This window comes from Mustelus asterias, chromosome 18 (genome assembly GCF_964213995.1).
Source record: "Mustelus asterias chromosome 18, sMusAst1.hap1.1, whole genome shotgun sequence".
NCBI classification, from domain to species: Eukaryota; Metazoa; Chordata; class Chondrichthyes; order Carcharhiniformes; family Triakidae; genus Mustelus; species Mustelus asterias.
In genome coordinates, this window is record NC_135818.1 from 71,266,643 (window position 1) to 71,281,341 (window position 14,699).

Genomic DNA, 14,699 nt, shown 5'->3' on the forward strand with positions numbered 1-14,699 from the left:
TTGAGTCTCAGGTTGCAAAAAAGCCTAAGACAACTTCAAGATAAACAGAACAAGTTTTAGCTGGGTCGTCCCAGCATTCTGCTATAACTACAATGGAGGAGTAGGGAAAACCCTTTGGAAATTTAGTAACTAGTACATTCTGCCATTTCTCCAGGATTTAATATCAATCATTCACTAAAGTTCTTCAGTGAACATTCTTCACTTGCTTCATCACTCAGTTATGTTGCGCTTCAAGGGGTGGCATAGTTAGCACTGCTGCCTCACAGCGCCAGGGACATGTGTTCGATTTCTGGCTTGGGTCACTGTCTGTGTGGAGTTTGGACATTCTCCCCATGTGTGCGTGGGTTTCCTCTGGGTGCTCCGGTTTCCTCCCACAGTCCAAAGATGTGTGGGTTAGGTGGATTGGCCATGCTAAATTGCCCCTTAGTGTCAGGGGGACTAGCTAAGGTAAATGCATGGGGTTATGGGGATAGGGCCTGGATGGTATTGTGTTTGGTGCAAACTCGATGGACCAAATGGCCTCCTTTTGCTCTGTAGGATTCTATGATTCTATGATTCAGAAGGAAGAAAATGTCATCGATGTATCTAGTGTACAGCATCGGTTGAAGGTCCTGTGCGGTGAAGAAGTCTTGTTCAAACCTGTGCATGAAGATGTTGGCATATTGAGGTGCGAATCGATGACTTTTTCTTCCTTTGGACTCATGGTGAACAATCACTGAAACAACTATATGATGACATCAACAAGTTCCATCCCACCATCAGATTCACCATGGACTACACTCCGGAATCGGTTGCATTCTTGGACACACGCATCTCCATTAAGGACGGTCACCTCAGCACCTCACTGTACCGCAAGCCCACGGATAACCTCACGATGCTCCACTTCTCCAGCTTCCACCCTAAACACGTTAAAGAAGCCATCCCCTATGGACAAGCCCTCTGTATTCACAGGATCTGCTCGGATGAGGAGGATCGCAACAGACACCTCCAGACGCTGAAAGATGCCCTCATAAGAACAGGATATGGCGCTCGACTCATCGATCGACAGTTCCGACGTGCCACAGCGAAAAACCGCACCGACCTCTTCAGAAGACAAACACCAGACACGGTGGACAGAGTACCCTTTGTCGTCCAGTGCTTCCCCGGAGCGGAGAAGCTACAACATCTCCTCCGGAGCCTTCAACATGTCATTGATGAAGACGAACATCTCGCCAAGGCCATCCCCACATCCCCACTTCTTGCTTTCAAACAACCGCACAACCTTAAACAGACCATTGTCCGCAGCAAACTACCCAGCCTTCTGGAGAACAGTGACCACGGCACCACACAACCCTGCCACAGCAACCTCTGCAAGACGTGCCGGATCATCGACACGGATGCCATCATCTCACGCGAAAACACCATCCACCAGGTACACAGTACATACTCTTGCAACTCGGCCAACGTTGTCTACCTGATACGCTGCAGGAAAGGATGTCCTGAGGCATGGTACATTGGGGAAACTATGACGACGCTACGATAACGGATGAATGAACACTACTCGACAATCACCAGGGAGGAGTGTTCTCTTCCTGTTGGGGAACACTTCAGCGGTCACAGGCATTCAGCCTCTGATCTCCGGGTAAGCGTTCTCCAAGGCAGCCTTCGCGACACACGACAGCCCAGAGTCGCTGAGCAGAGACTGATAGCCAAGTTCCGCACACATGAGGACGGCCTCAACTGGGATATTGGGTTCATGTCACACTATTTTAACCCCCACAACCTGCCTGGATGTGCAAAATCTCACTAGCTATCCTGTCTGGAAACAATACACATCTCTTTAACCTGTGCTTAATGCTCCCTCCACTCACATTGCCTGTACCTTTAAGACTTAATTAGCTGTAAAGACTCACATTCCAATCATTATTCATATAAATTGAGTTTGTGTCTTTGTGCCCTGTCTGTAATCAGAACTCCCACCCACCTGACGAAGGGACAGCCTGTTCCAAAAGCTGGTGGCTTTTGCTACCAAATAAACCTGTTGGACTTTAACCTGGTGATGTTAGACTTCTTACTACAATAAATGTAGACAGCTTTGAAGTTTTTAGAGAGATATAGAGCTTTCAGAAGCATGAAAAATTCTCAATGAGAACACCCAAACTCCAACTCCTTTCTGCACAACCTTTTCTTCTCTGCTACAAAACCTAGGACCACCTCATTACATGACCCTGTCAACCACTCTAATCTGAAATCCTAGGGGAATGTTAGTAAACAAAGTCTATTAACTCTACTTAACATAGTCACTTGCAAGTTTGAAATGCGTAATTATCCTGCTCTGCCAACATCTGAGCTGTAATCCAGACATACCAACTGTCTAGAAAAAAAACCAAGGGCAGAATTTGACACAAAAAAAATTCTAAGTGCCGAATGAGTGAAAAAACAAGAGTTTCAGCCTCATTTTTTTGGGCGAGTTTCCAAATGCAATCTCCTGGCACTTCGTGCAAAATGGGTGCCTGGATGCGATTCTCGCTAGCAGGAGGCAGGAAGGTGCCTCAGTTCACCAGGGAAGCTGGCTGCTGAGCTCTAGGGACACAATTGCGCAGGTGACCTGATCTCTCAGTACTGGGAGATCTCCTGTCTGCACCCCACCCCGCCCCCCCCCATCATCCCACGGACATCGGGACCCTCCACCATATACTTTGCCACTCCCTCCACTGATCACACCCTCTGCAGAGTTCCCACCCTCCCCGATCACTGATTACCTCCCCTGCAGAATTCCCTCCCTCCCTAATCATCAATCGCATCCCCTCTGCAGAGTTCCCTCCTTCCCTGATCGCCAATCATCCCCCTGCCACAGAGTTCCCTCCCTCCCACCCTTGTGGAACTCTCCCATTGTCTCCCCCCACCCCATCATGGCTCCTGCCCACACTGGCTCCTACCACTCTGACTCTGCCTCCCACTTTGGCTCCGCAGTCTTAACACTGCCCCAGCACAGTAACAGTGCCCAGTGGGGCAGTTCCAGGGTGGCCAGTGAGCAGCGCCAGTGTTCCAAGTGGGCAGTGCCAGGAGGCCAGGTTGGCACTGCCAGGTTGGCACTGCCCCATGTGCACAGCCCTCGACCACCTAGGAGCTTCAATGGCCTCCAATTTCCGCCAGCAAGGTCATCATATCTGGCTCCCATTGTTGAGGAACATTTGCCATTCTTGTCAGGGAGAACCTTGGCTGGTGAGGTGGTACAGCTAAGTGAGCCCGGATGAGAGTATCCGGGACTCGTTAATGAAAGTATGTCATTAGTATTTAAATTGCCTTCGTGCCCTTTTTGGGCGCAAAGCCAACTTTGCCTGCAAAACAGTGCGGGGGAGATGAAAAACCTAATTTTCCACCTCTTGCCCAATCTTACCACATTACCTCGCCGAAAGTCGGGCGGGACAAGGTCGCGAGATCTCAGCCTCTTTTACACAAAATATATTAATCGCACACAGTGGAAATCTTATTCCCAGGGTTTAAAGTTCTAAGTTCAGAATACCTGAACAGGAATGACACTGTTTAAGATATCTGGATTTATAAAACATGCTACCCGTTAATATTTATTACAAGTAGCATTCAAGTACAATTCTGAAGCTTTGTTAAAGCTAAAAGCAATAATTTCACTCCTCTACAAATATCATAAGTGGCCAATTAAAAGTTGATAATATTCTGATTGGGAAACGTATATGCTTGATGGGGCTCGATTTTAACTCTGTGGATGTGATGGGTTTTGATTCAGCTAAAATTGGAACCACCGTCTCTTACCTGGTACACTGAGCACTGATGATTTATGAAATGGAAATATATTTGTAGCGTCTTGTTATTGAAAAATAAATTGGAAAAATGCATTTTGCAAATCGGTTTCAATATTTTTGCACAGAAATTACGATTGGCCACAGTAATGGAAAAAACTACAGGTTTGTATCTTTATTTTGATTCATTTTCAGGTTAAAGCCATCGCTGGTAAGTTCAACATTTCTTACCCATCTCTAGTTGCCCTTAATAAGATGATGGTGAGCCATCTTATTGAACCACCCCAGTCTATGCGATTAAGGTACTCCAACAGTGATGTTAGAAATGGAGTTCCAGACTTTTGAGTGATGAACAGTGATTTGATTTGATTTATTATTGTCACATGCATACAGTGAAAAGTATTGTTTCTTGCGCACTATACAAACAAAGCATACCGTTCATAGAGAAGGAAAGGAGAGAGTGCAGAATGTAGTGTTACAGTCATAGCTAGGGTGTAGAGAAAGATCACTTAGTGCGAGGTAGGTCCATTCAAAAGTCTGATGGCAGCAGGGAAGAAGCTGTTCTTGAGTTGGTTGGTATGTGACCTCAGACTTTTGTATATTTTTCCCGACGGAAGAAGGTGGAAGAGACAATGTCTGGGGTGCGTGGAGTCCTTAATTATGCTGGCTGCTTTGCTGAGACAGCGGGAAGTGTAGACAGAGTCAATGGATGGGAGGGTGATTTGCGCGATGGATTGGGTTTCATTCACGACCCTTTGTAGTTTCTTGTGGTCTTGGGCAGAGCAGGAGCCATACCTGAAAGGATACAACCAGAAAGAATGCTTTCTATGGTGCATCTGTAAAAGTTGGTGAGAGTCATAGCTGTCATGCCAAATGAAGGAATAGTGATATATTTTCAGGTCAGCATGATGTGTGATTTGAAGGAAAACCTACCGGCAATATTTGGGGGGTGGAGTGGGGTGGGGGTTGCTGACTTTGACTGTTTGGGTGGAGGAATGTGTTGGCTCTAACCTGGGGAGTGGGGTGAGTGTGGGTGGAGACCTGGCCCTGATCGCCCGGGGTGGGGTGAATGCTGGCCCTGATCGCCGGGAGTGGGGTGAATGCCGGCTCTGACTGCTGTGGAGGATGCCGGATCCGATCACGGTGGCGGGAGTGGGGAAGTACTGCCTCTGATCACAGGGGTGTGGGGAGGGGTGGAATGCCGGCATTGGATGGGTGGACCACCTGAGACCTCCGTGGTGGGAGGTTATTTATTTATTTTCCTCTGATCGGGATGCCTTTTAAACATGGCGTCCCAATCTCAGTGTAGCCAGGCTTTGCAAGTCTGTTTAGACCCTGCCCCTCTACTTGATGATGTGAAACACACCCACCTGGTTTTTTTAATGACAAAATGACGTAAGATCTGGAGAGACAATGTCTGGTAAGACTCCGCTCAATAGCGCCAAATTTGCAAAGCTGGGTGGGAGGGTGAGCTGTGAGGAGGATGCAGAGATGCTTCAGTGTGATTTGGACAAACTGAGTGAGCGGGCAAATGCATGACAGATGCAGTACAATGTGGATAAATGTAAGGTTTGGCAGCAAAAACAGAAAAGCAGATTGCTATCTGAATGGCTATAAAGTGGGGGAGGGAATTGTACGATGAGACCTGGGTGTCCTTGTACACCATTCACTGAAAGTAAGCATGCAGGTGGTGAAGAAGGCAAACAGTATCTTGTCCTCCATAGCGAGTCGATTTGAATACAGGAGCAAGGATGTCTTGCTACAGTTATACGGGGCCTTAGTGAGGCCACACCTGGAATACTGTGTGCAGTTTTGGTCTCCTTATCTGAGAAAAAATGTTTGTGCTATAGAGGGAGCACAGCCGAGGTTTACTTGACTGATTCGTGGGATGGCAGGAATGGTGTATGAGGAGAGATTGAGTTGGTTAGAATTATATTTGCTGGAGTTCAGAAGAATGAGGGGGAATCTCATAAAAACCTTGAAAATTCTAATCGGACAAGACAGGGTAGATGCGGGAAGGATACTCCTGAGGTCACATTCTAAGGATACGGTGTAAACCATTTTGGACTGAGATGAGGAGAAATTTCTTTACCCAGAGAGATGTGAGCCTGGGTGATTCTTTACCAGAAAGCAGATGAGGCCAAAACAATGTGTTTTCATGAAGGAGTAGGTATAGCTCTTGGGGCTAAAGGGATCAAAGGATAGGGGGGAAAGCGGGAACTGAGTTGGATGTTTAGCCATGATCATGATGAATGGTGGAGCGGGTTCGAAGGGCTGAATGGCCTACCCCTTCTCCTATTCTCTATGTTTCTAGGTTTCTATGACCTTGGGTGAGATTATCACAGAGGTAAACAGATCATGGGTTCTTGCAATTTGACTATACGTCAGCGGGGTGATTCTCCCCCCAAAATTCTGAGTGTCGAATTTGTTTTTCTCAGCGGGATTTTCATATTGAATCTCTCACACTCTGTGCACAGCAGAGTGCACCAGCATTAATCTTGTGAAAATTCCCGGCATGGGGCCTATTCCCGCTGGAGAGGCCGGCAGCATAGCACTGAGAGACCCATTGTGCATGTGCCGATCTGTCAGCACTGAGATCAGCGCATGCGCAGTAGCCCAGCACTGCCGGCCTCCCAATCACTGGCCAGCTCGATCACTGACCAGCCCCGCGTCCCTGCAATGCTGCCCCTCTGACCCCTCCACAACCCAATCGCTGCCCCCCCCCGAACATGTCCAGGTCAACCATGCCACCCCACCGCCCCCGGCCCACCTCGATCTCTCGATCCCTCCCCACCCTCACCGGCAGCCCCGACCCGCCCCCGCAATCCTAACCCCCGCCCCTCAACCCCCCCCCCCCCCCCGCAGCTACGATCCCCCCAACTCCTGGCAGGCCGTACACCCCCCCGTCCTACCCTGATGACCAGCCTCAATCACTGGCCTTCCTCCCTCCACTCACGATCTCTCTGCAGAGTGGCAGTGGAATCCCCTACCCTCACTAATTGCCCCACCCCATTAGTTCCCGCCCCCATGGCACTGCCCGATGCCTGGTGGGCAGTGCCAAGTTGCCCCCTGGGCATTGCCATTTTGCCCCATGGGCAGTGCCAGGAAGCACAGGCTGGCACTGACAAGGGGCACCCCCCCCCCCCCCCAGCCCCCGACCCTCTGGGTGACCCCCTCTTCACTCCAGCGGGATCGGACCACCAGCTTCCCTCAAGTGGGGAGCTATGCTAAACCTCGCCAGAGTGAAACACTCCTGTCTGGGCGGGAGGCACTCACAGGCTCAGAAACTTCAGTCCCAGACCTGCTAACGGATTGCAAATTGTATTGAAATTCTCTTTCGCATAAATTATGCAGCTCCGCGCCGATTTCTGGCCTGGAGCTGATGGCGCAGGAAATCCAGCTGCCGGAGACTCGTGGAGGTTGCCCAGCGGGAAGCCCAAGAAATAGCCTCTGCTAGAGTCTCCGGGCCCGCTGCGCTACAAAAGCAGTGCAGCGGGCTGGGAGAATCGTCCCCCCAGACGGACGGAGGACTATGACAAAGATACTGCAACTTTTGTCCTTGTTTAGTGGTGTGAGCAATTCTGTTAATTGAGAATTAATGAATGAATTACTCACTGTAATAAAATGGGCTGATGCTTCCCATCAGCCCACATCCGTACCAAATCCTCCCTGTGCAAGTGTGATTTTATGTTTTTGAACCTCTTTCTCCTCTGTGCTTCAATGCTGAAAAAATTAAGTTAAATTTTCGAATGTAGAGCAGATTTTTGCCATGAACTATCATGTCCGCTGTACATCAGTGGTGAAAAATCATTTCACTTGTGTCAGAACACTGCACATTACACATCACCTACAGCAAAACAATCGATTATATAGCCAGACAGGCAGGTAATTCAACTGGGGAGTGATGAGAAATATTTTATATTAAAAGAAGTGTGAAAAAAATCTAATAGTATCATGACTCATTCTGTGAGGCCACTAGCTTAGAGAATTGGAATTACTCTCTAAGTATAGAACCTGGTAGATTAAAATGGAACTGAAGGATATATAATGAGTAACCAGATGATGTGCTAAAGGTTTTTAACAACTGTGGTGAACACTTCATTAGTACTAATGCTTTCTGTGTCCATGTGTCGTGAAAACATATCTTCGGGAAATTGTATCCTCCAGATAGATCATTATGAGAACAGGAATTGTGCCGTTAGATGATTTTGGCACAATCTCACCCATATAAAGCCTCCCATCCATTGACACTGTCTGCACCTCCCGTTGCCTCGGAAAAGCAGCCACCATAATTAAGGACGCCATGCACCCCGGGCATTCTCTCTTCCACCTTCTTCCGTCGGGAAAAAGATACAAAAGTCTGAGGTCGTGTACCAACCGATTCAAAAACAGCTTCTTCCGTGCTGCCATCAGACTTTTGAATGGACTTACCTTGCATTAAGTTGATCTTTCTCGACACCCGAGCTATGACTGTAATACTACATTCTGCACTCTCTCGTTTCCTTCTCTATGAACGGTATGTTTTGTCTGTATAGCGTGCAAGAAACAATACTTTTCACTGTATACAAATGCATGTGACAATAATAAATCAAATAAAATAAAATAAAATAAAATGGCCATCAACTCACCCTAACCCACCCAACTCTCTCCCTCTCTCTCAGGTCCGTGTCAACAATAAAGGAAGAAGTCTATGCAGAAGGGTCAGCAAATGCCCAAGTGAACTGATTTTTTTTCATATATGCTTTAGGATTTCCACAACCTACATATTCCTATAATACGAAGGTTTGCTTCTTCCTAAAAAACCTCAGCAAAACCTTTTAAATAGTTCCCCCTTGTCTCAGCCCATGACATGTCAGTTCCATTTTAGACGTTATGGCTTGGGTTACAGACGTTCCTTTGAAAGGAGATGTTATCCTCGATAAGCTACTGCATGCAGAGAAATTGGCAATGTTTCTATGGCCCTGTATTTGACATATCAGAAAGACGCAAACAGATATAGATCTGAGGGAAACAATGGCCCAGCGGTGGAAACAAGGAACATGCATCACTACCAATTACCTAACAATATTAGTGGCACGGTGGCACAGTGGTTAGCACTGCTGCCTCACAGCGCCAGGGACCCGGGTTCAATTCTGGCCTCGGGTGACTGTGTGGAGTTTGTACGTTCGCACCGTGTCTGTGTCGGTTTCCTCCGGGTGTCTGGTTTCTTTCCACACTCCAAAGAAGTGCAGGGTTAGGTGGAATAGTCATGCTAAATTGCCCTTAACGTCTCAAGACATGTAGGTTAGGGGGATTAGTGGGGTAAATACTTGGGGTTACAGGGAACAGGTCTGGGTGGGGTTCCCCCTTAGTGTCAGGGAGATTACATGGGGTTACAAGGATAGAGCCTGGGTGGGATTGTTCTTGGTGCAGACTTGGTGGGCTGAATGGCCTCCTTCTGTACTGTAGGGATTCTATGATCTATGCTATTATTACAGGAGTAATTGTACAACTGCTTACTTCTGGTGGGGACTTAACTTAACAAAAAAATGATATTTGTAATTTGGTTACATTCTGCCCACATATTTCCACCATATAAATTTCAATCAGGTCATGCTCCCCACCAGGCTCACAGGCTCATAAGCTATCATATAAATAGGTTTGAACATTTCGCTTTGACAGTAAGGGTGGCACAGTGGTTAGCGCTGCTGCCTCACAGCTCCAGGGACCCAGATTCAATTCCGGCCTTGGGTGACTGTCTGTGTGGAGTTTGCATGTTCACCCCGTGTCTGCATGGGTTTCCTCCGGGTGTCCCGGTTTCCCCTCACAATTTAGCCATGCTAAATTGCCCCTTCACATCCAAGATGTGTAGGTTAGATGGATTGGCCATTGTAAGTGTGTGGGGTTGCTGGGATAGGGCAGGAGAGAGGCCCTGGTTAAGATGCTCTGTCAGAGAGTTGGTGCAGACTTAGAACATAAGAACATAAGAAATAGGAGCAGGAGTAGGCCATCTAGCCCCCCGAGCCTGCCCTGCCATTCAATAAGATCATGGCTGATCTAAAGTGGATCAGTTCCACTTACCCGCCTGATCCCTATAACCCCTGATTCCCTTACCAATCAGGAATTCATCTATCCGTGATTTAAACATATTCAACATATTCAACGAGGTAGCCTCCACCACTTCAGTGGGCAGAGAATTCCAGAGATTCACCACCCTCTGAGAGAAGAAGTTCCTCCTCAACTCTGTCTTAAACCGACCCCCCTTTGTTTTGAGGCTGTGCCCTCTAGTTCTAGTTTCCTTTCTAAGTGGAAAGAATCTCTCCATCTCTACCCTATCCAGCCCCTTCATTATCTTATAGGTCTCTATAAGAGCCCCCCTCAGCCTTCTAAATTCCAACGAATACAAACCCAATCTGCTCAGTCTCTCCTCATAATCAACACCACTCATCTCTGGTATCAACCTGGTGAACCTTCTCTGCACTCCCTCCAAGGCCAATATATCCTTCCGCAAATAAGGGGACCAATACTGCACACAGTATTCCAGCTGCGGCCTCACCAATGCCCTGTACAGATGCAGCAAGACATCTCTGCTTTTATATTCTATCCCCCTTGCGATATAGGCCAACATCCCATTTGCCTTCTTGATCACCTGTTGCACCTGCAGACTGGTTTTTTGCGTCTCATGCACAAGGACCCCCAGGTCCCTCTGCACAGCAGCATGTTGTAATTTCTTTCCATTTAGATAATAATCCAATTTGCTATTATTTCTTCCAAAGTGAATAACCTCGCATTTGTTAACGTTATACCCCATCTGCCAGATCCTCGCCCAATCACTCAGCCTGTCCAAATCTCTCTGCAGACCTTCTACGCCCTCCACACGATTCACTTTTCCACTTATCTGCAAACTTTGTTACCCTACACTCAGTCCCCTCCTCCAGATGAGCCAAATGGCCTCTTCTGACGAGCGATTCTGTGAGATGCTGAAATTTGCCATATTCTTTGCTTTGACAAAGGGTCATCTGGACTCAAAATGTCAGCTTTTTTCTCTCCTTACAGAGGCTGGCAGACCTGCTGAGATTTTCCAGCATTTTCACTTTTGGTTTCAGATTCCAGCCTCCACAGTAATTTGCTTTTATCCTGTTCATATTCTTCCCTGAATGGGATTGGAAATCTCTGCACCATCTGCTGGGGGACTGTCAACAGCTGGTGTGATCAGGTCATAGTGTTTTTCTCTCTACTGGTTGTCTTCAGTTTTGTTTGTTAAATCCTTTGCAGAATCAATGGTTGCAGGAATGTACCCAAATTCAATTCTTGCTTGAAAGACTATTTTTAACATTGGCAGTCTCACAGAGCAGCATTCCTGTAGGAATTGCTTCCACTTATTGATCGCATCAAGAAAACTGATACAGTTCCGAAATAGGCAACATTCCTTCAGCTTTGCTGAAATCCAGTTTAATTCATCTTCCTTCCCGAATACCTTCTTTTGGTTTGCAATTGTCATAAATGAATGTTTTGTCTGAAACCCAAAAATAGAATCATAGAATCCCTACGGTGCAGAAGGAGGCCATTCGACCCATCGAGCCTGCATGACAACAGTCCCACCCAAGCCGTATCCCCGTAACCCCATGTATTTACCCTGCTGCTCCCCCTGACACTCAAGGACAATTTCAGCATGGCCAATCCACCTAATCAGCACACCTTTGGAAACTAAGAGCCAATTTTAGCATGGCCAATCCACCTAACCAGCACATCTTTGGGCTGTGGGAGGAAACCGGAGCACGCGGGGGGAAACGCAGACACAGGGAGAATGTGCAAACTCCACACAGTCACCCAAGGCCGGAACTGAACCCGGATCCCTGGCCCTGTGAGGCAGAGGTGCTAACCACTACGCCACCCCAGAGAGAGAGAGAGAGAAAGAGAGAATAATTTTATTCTCGAAGAGCAGAAACATTAACAGTCTATTTATCTACAGCCATTCTTTCAATAGCAAACATTGTTTGGATTTTCTTTATCAGCAATTACTATTGGTTTGCATTCATTGCATAAAGAGAAACATGAAAAACAGCAATAGCCTGCCATTGTGTTCTGAGAAGCATGAATCCGAGGAGGCAGATAAGACAGCCTTAAATGCGACTCTGACCATAGTCAACTGAGTCATCATTCTTCAACCAGTCAATAATAAATACCCATGGACTGGATAATGGATCAATAACTCCATGACATAGTGTCCTCAGAGCTTTTCTGTTCACTTCATTCTGCCACCAGTGATATTTATTTTTCAGACAGCTGGATATTTGACATGTCGAGAAGCAGATCGACACTGGCCTGGAATACTGGATTACTGAGTCTTTTGAGGAGGATTATTTTAATTCCTCAACCTGCAGACGATTGCAGTTACCTCCCCCCCCGAATGACACTGGTTGGCTCATCACTGGACAAGTGGCTTCTTGAGCTCTTGCAAGACCAGAACTGTTCCAGAGAGGCATGCAGGGTAACACCACCCACCCTATACTAAACCTGCTGTGTTCCAAAATGGTCCTGGCGATAGGTTGGAAGAATCACTTTCTGACCAACAAAGATGTCCAGAACTAACTGGCAGAAATGTTTTGCAATTCCTCGAATATATCTACCATCTTTGTTATTGTTATAATATACCGTGTTTATTATGTGAAGTCTAGAGAAACGATAAGGATCTCTCTGTATTTTCTTCATCTCCACTTGATGAAGGAACAGCGCTCCGAAAGCTCGTGATTCCAAATAAAACTCTTGGACTTTAACCTGGTATTGTGAGAATTCTTACCTCAGTCCAACACCAGCATCTCCACATCATGGCTTCTTTATCTGAGGCACCTCACTAACAGAAAAATACATTTTCACATCTTGAACACATCCTAAGCTTAGAGACATGTGGAACATAGTAAATATAAATGTTTCAGGGCACAGTAGTGCAGCGGTTACGTTACTGGACCAGTATTTGAGAGATAAAAGCAAAATACTGCTGGAAATCAGAAATGAAGACAGAAAGTGTTGGAAATACTCAATAGGTCTGGTAGCGCCTGTGGAGAGAGCAACCAGGTTCAGATTTCAAGTCAAACATGACTTCTTCTTCAGGGAAACAGAGTTCATGTTTCGAATTGAATATGACTCTTCTTATTTGACTCAAAACGTTAGCCCTGTTTCTCTCTCCACAGGTCTGCTGAGTCTTTCCAGCACTTTCTGTTTTTATTTTAGTATTCCAGAGATGGGTGTTCAAATCCCATTATGTCAACTAGTGGATTTAAATTCAGTTAATTAACCGATACCTGGATACAGATCTGGTGTCAATGATGGTGATTACAAAGCTACTTGATTATCATAAGGTGGGAAGGCAATGGCCTAGTGGTATTATAGTTAGACTATAAATCCAGAAACTCAGCTAATGTTCTGGGGACCCAGGTTTGAATCCCGCCACGGCAGATGATGGAATTTGAATTCCATAAAAAATATCTGGAATTAAGAATCTACTGATGACTATGTCGATTGTTGGAAAAACCTATCTGGTTCACTAATGTCCTTGAGGGAAGGAAATCTGCCTTCCTTACCTGGTCTGGCCTACATGTGATTCCAGAGCCTCAGCAATGTGGTTGACTCTCAACTGCCCTCTGAAAGGGCAAACTAAGGATGGGCAATAAATGCTGGCCCAGCCAGCGACCCCCATGGCCCATGAAAGAACTTTTAAAAAATGAAACCGATCTGGTTTATTCATCTCATTTAGAGAAGGAATTCTCCCATCCTTAACCAGTCTGATCTTTACATGATGCTCGATACACAGCATTGCGTTTGACTCTTAAATGCCTTATAAAAAGGCTTAGCAAGTCACTCTGTTCCATCAAATCAATTTTTAAAGTTTATTTGTTAGTGTCACAAGTAGGCTTACATTAACACTGCAATGACGTTACTGTGAAAATCCCCTAGTCGCCACACTCTGACGCCTGTTCGGGTACACTGAGGGAGAACTTAGCATGGCCAATCTACTTAACCAGCCTTTTGGACTGTTGGAGGAGACCGGAGCACCTGGAGGAATCCCAGGCAGACACGAGGAGAACATGCAGACTCCGCACAGACAGTGACCCAAGCTGGGAATTGAACCCGGATCCCTGATGCTGTGAAGCAGCTGTGCTAACCACTGTGCCACCATGCTGCCTTCACAGGGCAACTTAGGGTATGCAATAAATGCCACACTTCCAAGCGATGCTGATGCCAATGTCTTGGAATGAATGAAAAAGGATGGGGGTAGCTTTCAAAAGTCTCTTTAATCCTGGAGGAGATCACTCTTTCAGCAAGATTCCGGAATATTTCCGCAGCATCTACATTTTTCAAACAAGCTTTACCATTAGGACTAAACAATTCTTGGAAAAGACGCTTGAAATCTCTTTATTAAATTTGCTATTTGACCAGCATGTTCTCATCTGAACATGTGTCACGCCAGATGACAAGCGCTGCATGTGGTTGTGAGATTAGCCAAGCTGTTTCTAATGGAGGAAATTTGATGCAGGGATTATTATGTACAACAGACTACTGGAAAAGTGCAACAATTGTGCCAGTAATCACCGGAGTGATAGACATGGTTCCAAATGCAAATAGATTGCATTTTCCTTCTCAACGTAAATATTCTCAGTAACTGAAGAATGATTGCCTTCTCATCCCCGCTAAACACCAGCTCCTGAGGTTGATTATCTACCATTTACCTAGATGCCATTTAGCTGTGATGCCTGCTCTTTTACTGTGATCATTCCTGCACTCATGATCCTGCTGAACAGGTCTTCCTTTTGTTTGCGTTGACTCGTTACGAATTCTGTTCTTTCATTTCTTAGGTGCACACTCCTGCTTCTTCTGATGCAGGTTACATTTAAAAGGCAAATTTTTCTTGTGGATGGCATGATTATAGTTTTGTTTTGCTAGAGGGCGACAGAAAGTCATTGA